The following is an 8,552-nucleotide window of genomic DNA, read 5'->3' on the forward strand; positions in this document are numbered from 1 at the left end:
TTCCTTTGAATCCAACTGGCAGAACATGACATAGGAGAGCTGGGAAAGTGTTGAGAGCCATCCGTGGGTTGTGCTGCACATTGTAGCCTAATGAGGGGACAGGTCTGGCACTGGGAACTTCCTGGGGCACCTCCACAGGGTGAGACCACCTGAAGCAGGTGAACTTCCCCCTCCCCTCTGCCAAAGATCCCACATAGCACCTGAGATGGGTGTGACCTGCCACGATGCCAATCAACCTACTGACTGCAAAACATCTACCCTTGAAACCTTATCCCTGCCTCTGATGCACCCCTTTAAATAACCACCAGAGCCGTGTTTCCTTTGTCTAGTTCTAGCTCTTCCCTGGACTGGATGTATCAGGGGCTCTGCTTTTGTAAATATATTTCTGGCTCTTTGTGTTTTGTTCTTCACTAATTATTTTAGACTTTAAGTTTTCAGGTGGCTTACACCCTCCTCAGCAGGAAGAAGAACACCCCAATGAGAAAATGGCTGTTTCCCCCATTAGGAGAGCACCCTGGCAGTCATCTCAACCTGATGCTCAGTGACCCAACTATGCCCGGTTTTGGGTAGTTTCAGAATTGGCTGACTACCCTGATAACTAATAACAGAAGCAACCATTTATTAAGCACCATCACCCCTCAGGACATTACTCACTGTCCCTCACTGTCACAGTATCTGAAGTGGACATAAAAGGAAACTGGAGAGGCAAAGGACTTTTCCCACCAGTCAGGGTCAGGATTTGAATGTAGGCCTGTGATTCCAAAGCTAATATCTTTCCTTTGAATCCAAGGCCTCAACCAAACACCCCATGATGGTTGTGGCTCTGCACATTTATGAAAGTACTACTCCTTATGTCACTTACATAAACTAATACACATCTATGTCAAGGCCCATCAAAGTTGAAATTTGCATTGTTAACATGGGACCTTCACTGTTTCTACTTTAGAAATGTGCAGGCTCAGAGGCTTATAAATTCTCTCTTTTGTGCCTCCTGTATGCAAATTGACAAGTGGGTAATTAGTTATAACTATTGATATAAATTGAGGTGTATTCGGGTTCTCCAGGGAAACAATTAATAGGAGATTTTATGTATATAGAGAAAAATAGACAAAAAGTAGATTAGCAGAGAGAGCACTACCCATGTATTTTAAGGAAGATGTCTAAAGTTGGAGCTGACAAGTCCAAAACTTGCAGGTACAAGTTCAAAACTCCAAATGCAGCCTGGAGTCCAGGGGAAGAGCTGCTGTTATAGTCTCAGGTCCAAAGGCAGAATTTATTCTTCCTGTGAAGGTCTTCAACTGATTGGATATGACCTGCTCATGTTTTGAGGGGTAACTCACTTATTCAAAACCTACTGATTTAAATACTAATTCCATTTAAGAAGTACCTTCAGAGGCTGGGGATACATAGTCAATGGCAGAGTGCTTGCCTAGCATGTGCAAGGCCCTGGACTCATTCCCCGGTATCAAAAAAACAAAAACAAAACAAAAAAAAAAAAACCTCAGAACATCTAGAGTGGTTTGACACAAAACCTGGATATACCATGGCCCTGCCAAATTTGGATATGAAATTGACCATCCCATTAGGACATTAATTATAATCCTCAGGGCAATCACTAAGAAAATAAATTTAAAACACAATAAGACAAAGAGGAAATCAAATGGTAGACCAGAAAATGTCAATAACACAAGGAAGTTGTGAAAGAATTAGGAACATAAAAAAGACATGGAAAACAGAGTAAAATGTCAGAGGTAAGTGCCTCCTTATCAGTAATTACGCTAATGTAATGGGTTGAACTTTCCAAATAAAAGACAGCATTTGGTGAAATGAATTTTTAAAAAGTGATCCAACTATATGCTGTTTACAAGAGTCTTGCTTGGTTTAGCTCCCAAGACACAAATAGGTTGAAAGTGAAAGTTTAGAAAAAGATACTGATGCGAAGAGTAACTATAGTTAATGTGGTTGCACAAATATCAGACAAAATGACCCATAAGACAAATGTGGCTGCAAGAAATAATGACATTACATAATAATAAAGAGGGACAATCCATCAAGAAGATAGAATAATTATATGTGCATCTAAAAATAGAACCCAAAAATATATGAAGGGAAAAAAAAGCTGAAAGAATTGAAGGAACACATAATTCAACACTAAGAGTTGGGGAATTCAACATCTACTTTTTTGGGGGAAGGGGGTACCAGGGATTGAACTCAGGAGTTCTCAACCACTGAGCCGCATCCCCAGCCCTATTTTGAATTTATTTAGAGACAGGGTCTCACTGAGTTGCTTAGCACCTTACTTTTGCTGAGGCTGGCTTTGAACTTTCGATCCTCCTGCCTCAGCCTCCCGAGCAGCTAGGATTACAGGTGTCAACATCCACTTTTAATAGAACACCTAGACAAAAAATATAAGAGTAGTTGAACACTATAAATCAATTAGGCCTAATGGACATATTGTAAAATAATCCACCCAACAATAACAGAATACGTATTCATCTCAGGTGCCCATAGAACATTCTCTAGTACAGACAATATGTTGGAAAAAAAATAATAGATCTCAGTAAATTTTAAAAGATTGAAATATACAATATATCTTTCCTGATCATAATGGAATAAAATAGAAATCCGGAACAGAAGAAAATCTGGAAGATTCACCAATACATTGAAATTTTAAAAACATACCCTGGCTAGGCATGGTGGTACACACCCCTGTATTCCAGCTACTTAGGAGCCTGAGGTAGGAGGATCACAGGTTCAGGGGCAACTAGTGAAACCCTGACTCAAAGTAAAATAAAGGGATGGGGATGTAGCTAGGTGGTAGAGTACCACAAAAAAGGAAAAAATAAAATAAAATTCTTACAAAAACCAATGGATCAAAGAAGAAACCAGAAAATGGGCTAAAAATATTTTGAGATAAATAAAAATGAAACACAAAAAGATTTGTGACATAGCAAAACACCATTCAGAGGGAAATTTATAGCTGAAAATGACTCTATTAAAGAAGAAAAGTATGTGAAATCAATAACCTAATTGTACACCTTAAAGAAATAAAGAACAGACTAAATCCAAAGCTAGCAGAAGGAAGAGAATATTAAAGATTAGGGCAGAGGTAAGCAAAAGCGAGGATTTAAAAAAATAGGGACAATCAATACCTCCTTAGCTTTGGTCTAGGGTAATGCTGCCCTCAGAATAAGTTCTCAATTCTTGGAGAAATTAGTGAAGAATTGGCATTAATTCTTGAAATAGATCTTAAAAATCACCAATAAAACCACCTGGTTCTGGGATTTTCTTTATCAGAGTTTTTGGTTAGTGAGTCAATCTCCTTACTTGTATATGTTGATTCAAACTTAGTTTCTTCCTGAGTTAGTCTTGGCAGTTTGTGTGTACCTGGGGATCCGTACATTTTTTCTGAGTTATCCAATTTAAATGGCATAAATTGTTCATCGAGTTCTCCATAATCCTTTCTCTTTCCATAAAATCAATTGTAATGTCTCCGCTTTCCCTTCCAATTTTAGTACTTTGAGCCTTCTCTTTTTTTCCCTTTGGTTGTACGATATAATGAAGCAGTGCAGGATGGGAGATTTTAAATTTTAAATACCTGTGTTAGTCTGCTTTCCACTGTGTATCAAAACGCCTGAAATGGCCAACTTAGAGAGGAAATGTTGGTTTGGGCCTAGGTTTTAGAGGTTTCCATCCATGGTTGGGAGGCCTGTTGCTTTTGGCCTGGGGTGAGGCAGAGAATCATCCTGGGGAGCACATGTTGGAGCAAGCTGCTCAGTTCATGACAGCTGGACAGCAAAAAGAAAAAAAAAAAAAGAAAAAGGAAGAGACTGTCATCCCACAAGGACTCTTCAAAGACATTCTCTCCATGACCTAAAACCTCCCACTAGATCCTATCTCTTAAAGGTTTTCAACACAACCAAGAATTTAACATGTGGGCCCTTGGGGGAAGGACATTGCAGATCCAAATTGTAGCATTCTACATTGGTTCTCAAAGACTCATGTCCATCTCACTTGGAGATGCATTCACTCCATCTCAAGAATCCCCCAAGTCTTAGTTTCTCCAGCATTGCTCAAAACTCCAACTCCAAAGTCTCCTCTGAGATTCAAGGCAAACTCGAAGCTGGAACTTTCAAAATACAATGGTGCAGGGCTGGGGAGATAGCTCAGTTGGTAGAGTGCTGGCCTTGCATCACAAGGCCCTGATTTCAGTCCCCAGCACCACAATCAATCAATCAATCAATCAATAGCACCCAATGTAAAAAGGAAGATTTCAAATCAACACCTAAAGGACCAGAAAAAGAACAGCAAACGACGTCCCAATTTAAGCCCAAAGAAGGAAATATGAAAGATTAGAGTAGATGTAAAAAGCAAGCAATAAAGAAAGAAAATAGAATACCAAAAGAGAAAACCAACACACTTGATTCTTTGAAAACATAAACAAAATTGATGCATTTGGTTCACATCAAGGATTAGGTTTTTAGGTTGTCATAGCATCCTGTACATGGTGGGTGAATTGACAACTGCTAGACAGGAAGAGAGACCAGTCAGACCTCAAGATCTGTATTAGTCAGGGTTCTCCAGAGGGACAGAACCAACAGGATACATATGTATATAGGATTATAAAAAGGGGATTTATTAGATTAATTTACCCAACCAGAAGCTGGATATTCTATAGGCTGGAGATCTGGAGGAATCGATGGCTGAGCAGTCCCAGAAGCTGAAGGCTGGGAACCAGAGGGATCCATGATGCAGCCCCCATCCCCCAGGACCAAACTCTCTCTGGAGAGTCACTGGGCAAATCCGCTTTGGAAGAGTGAAGGAGCTGGCGTCTGAGGATCTCAGGTGATCACAGTGGCAATCAAGAACCTATTCAAGAAGAATCAAGTGGCATCTACTACCGCCTCCTTGTTCTTCCAACTTTTACTCCATCCAAGCCTCCAACCTATGGGATAGTGCTGTCCACACTTGAGTTTGTCATCCCACACGCCAGTCCTTCCTAGACACACCCTCATGATGCACCCAGAAGCCTCTCAATTTTAGGCATCTCTCAATCCCATCAAGTTGAAAACTCAGATTAACCATGACACAATCTAAGTGAGATTCAAGAAACATTGAGATAGCACTCTTGGCTTCAGATCAAAAATGGCATCAGATTTGCCATTTTAGGCCGGGAGCCGTTTTATCTAGAGGCTCCAAAGTTTGGATTCTGAGGCAAAGTTGCTTCACTTCCCGTAAGAACCGGTGCCTGCTAAACGATCAACCCCACCCCAGTTTACACGCCACTCCTAAGCACTTATGGAATTCCTCTTGCATGCTCTAAGGGTGCTCTGTGAGTGCCTGCATGCAGCTGCTCTCCCCAAAGGGACAGCCTTGTCATTTGCCTCCGGCTACTGACAATAAATCTCTTGGGTGAGATTACAGTGTGCAGTGTGGTCTTTGGGCTTTGTGTGGACTCTGCAGGTGTCCTTTCAAGCACAATCAAGAAGACTGCCTGGGGAGACTAGGAGCACAGGGGTCATTTGTCAGTGGGCCATACCAGACAGTGGACTCAGCTAGACAATTGGGGTTCAAAGCTCTTCTCTACCTCTGAGTTGCTGTGTGACCTGGATCAAGGTCCTCAATTTCTCTGTGTCTCAGGTTTTCCATCCATCAAAGAGTTGAGAGCGTTAAGGGTGGACAGTGTCCGGTGACATGGTGATCACTCAGTCGGCATCAGCAGCCGCAAAGATGATAAAGGGCCTGAGCTGGCTGCTGGAATCCACCAACCCCACCCACCTTTGGGATGAGGAGGCTTGGATGGAGGGATGATGAGGGCTGGGTCATTGAGCCTGAGAGGTTCTCAGAGAGCTGTCAGGTGGAAACTGGATGTGAGGATCCTGAGTTCAGCCATGGATCAGAGAACTAGAAGAGAAGGGATGGCGGGAAGAGGAGGAACCCATGCAGATCTAGGTAACCAGGTACCAGTGGCAGGTAGGCATTCAGAAAATGTTAATTGTCTTGGGTGGGACATGTGAGATAAAGACTTGGTCTCCTTCCCACTGCCCTTCACCCAGCTGTCAGCCTGGCTCTGCTCAGAGGTTCTCTATGTCCAAAATGGCACATGGGGTGAGCCTAGGAAGGGTAGAGGGCACTGGTGCAGTCTGGTCTGCCCGTCAGAGCCATGGCCAAGGCTAAGGCCTTACAAAGAAGCTTGAACTTCCCAGGGGCACAGAAAGTGATGATTCCCCCTTAATCTCACTCCTTAAATCCCATTACCTTTCCTCAGCAGCTCAGTGTGTGTTCTTCTGAACATTTCAGCCATTCAGACTCTTGGTTTTCTACGTACTGAGAGGATATATCTACCTACCTACCTACCTACCTACCTCTATATTTTTAGTCAGCATTTTCACCACTGTGACCAAAAGACCTGAGAAGAACAATTTTAGGGGAAAAGTTTACTTGGCACTCATGGTTTCAGAAGTCTCAGTCCATAGATGGATCACTCCATTGCTCTGGGCCCGAGATGATGCAGAACATCATGGTGGAAGGGTGTGCGGGAGAAAAGCAACTCAGGACATGACAATCGGGAAGCAGAGAGAGGACACAGTTCTGCTCACTAGGGACAAAATACATACTCCAAAGGTACACCTCCGAGACCCACCTCCTCCAGCCATCCTACCTGTGACCACTCTATTCATCCACTCAAGTGGATTAACATACTGATTAGGTTAAGACTCTCATAACCTAATTATTTCACTTCTAAACTTTCTTACATTGTCTCATGTTATAGTTAAAGCTTCGTCCCGGGGTTTCATACACTGACTTCCAGGCCACTCACGTAGAATCGAATCAAGCCTTTATTGAAGCACACTGGTGGCGACTGACCAGAACATAAAGCTGTTCCCCTGATCAGCCCCGAACAATTGCAAGGGCGCTCCTTATAAGCCTGAAAACCGCAAAAGGGATGTTCGGGGGTCTAGACAATGCAAGCAAGCCAAGTTACAGAAGCGGGACAGTGCAGTCAAGCGGAGGGAAGCCTAACCAATCACAGTTAGCCCAGTCACCCCAGTTACAGAGACAGAGCCCCGTTACCCTAGTTCCATGTTCATAGCAAAAGGAAAAGAACATTTTGCCCCACTCATGACCCTTCTACTTGGCATGGTTGTTTTACAGAATGGAATCACATTTGCTTTTACTATCACACTCACATGTGAGCTTTTGTGGAACATCTCACATGCAAACCATAACTCTATTTCTACAATTCACTTTTTTTCACTTGCCAATGTATCATCTTCTGTGTCATCACACAGAGCCACCTCACTTTTTAAAATATTTTTTTAATTGTAGATGGACACAACATCTTTATTTATTTATTTATTTATTTATTTATTTATTTATTTTAATGTGTGCTGAGGATCAAACCCAGTGCTTCACACATGCTAAGCAAGTTCTCTACCATGGAGCCAAAACCCCAGCCCCACCCCCCCACCTCACGTTTTTTAATGGTTGTTGTATTCTGTAGCATGGAATTTCCATTATCCCCTCAACCTGCTCTGGGTGGTCATGAAGGATATTTCCCATTTTCTGCTGCACTGAGCATCTTTGCACTTGTAGCTCAGAACTCTTGTATCTTTCTACAGGACAGATAGGCAGGTGGTAATTATCAGGGAATGAATGAAAAGTCTTGTGTTTATCCCAAAATCAGGGCAACAGATAAGCTGGAACTGGATGGGTAACCAGACCTAGGAGAGGACCTGGGGGCTCAGTTCACCTGCTGTGACTTCCAATAACATGGGACCTTCTCATCTCTTTCCAGCTCGTCCTCATGGTTAGCTGGTCCTGCCTCTGTCGATTCTGAGCACTTAACAGAGAAGATAAGCCGGTACACATTCCTTCCCCTACAAAAGATAAGAATAATTTCAACTGTTATCTTTAGACAGGAACTCACAGGGTGAAGTACCTGTGTTTATGGGAGAATATGCTGCTAACTGCCAACATCTCTTCAAGTTGTTTTTTCCTTGAGAAAAGACCACAAGGAATGAGTGAAACCAGCCAAGGCTTCCCAGTCCCTCTTCCAAGCAATCTGGAATAAATTTTGCTTGTTATATAATCTTTTTATAATGCTAAATTCTCTGCCCCAGAGGCATCCCTGTCCACCATATTTGAACACGCCATGTTGAAGAAGCATGATTGGAAATTAAGCCTGCTCAGGAACATACCAGTTTCTACATGGGATGACAAAATCTCCCCCAATAGGAATATGCATAAATCGCCCCAATAAAACCCCTTACCTCTGGTTTTAGAGAGACACTGCTTTGGGACACTCCTTACTTGCTGCAAGTCATAAACCTCTCTGGGTTCTTCCATCTCCTGCTGGTGTTTCCTGGCTCTGTACCCACCAAGGGACAAACCATTTTTTTGTTTTACAACCATCCTCTCTGGTCCCATCAGCTCTGCATACCCCACTTCTTGTCCAGGGAGAGGGTTCTCCCCAAATCCAGGGGATTTTTCTCCTGGGACATATGCAACTTAAAGTGGCATGGTGCTGTGGTTTGAAAGTTTCAGAAGCT

The 8,552-nt window shown here is 42.6% G+C and overlaps 1 long non-coding RNA gene across 1 annotated transcript; it reads right to left on the reverse strand.

Moving 5' to 3' along the window:
* Positions 1-1,316: 1,316 nt before the first annotated feature.
* Positions 1,317-8,546, reverse strand: LOC144376193 (uncharacterized). The gene is made up of 4 exons (XR_013436396.1): positions 8,274-8,546; positions 7,754-7,880; positions 3,599-3,788; positions 1,317-2,395 (listed from the first exon to the last, which is right to left on the reverse strand). It is a non-coding gene; the product is annotated as an uncharacterized LOC144376193 (long non-coding RNA).
* Positions 8,547-8,552: the final 6 nt, after the last annotated feature.

This window comes from Ictidomys tridecemlineatus, chromosome 3, assembly GCF_052094955.1.
Source record: "Ictidomys tridecemlineatus isolate mIctTri1 chromosome 3, mIctTri1.hap1, whole genome shotgun sequence".
NCBI lineage: Eukaryota > Metazoa > Chordata > Mammalia > Rodentia > Sciuridae > Ictidomys > Ictidomys tridecemlineatus.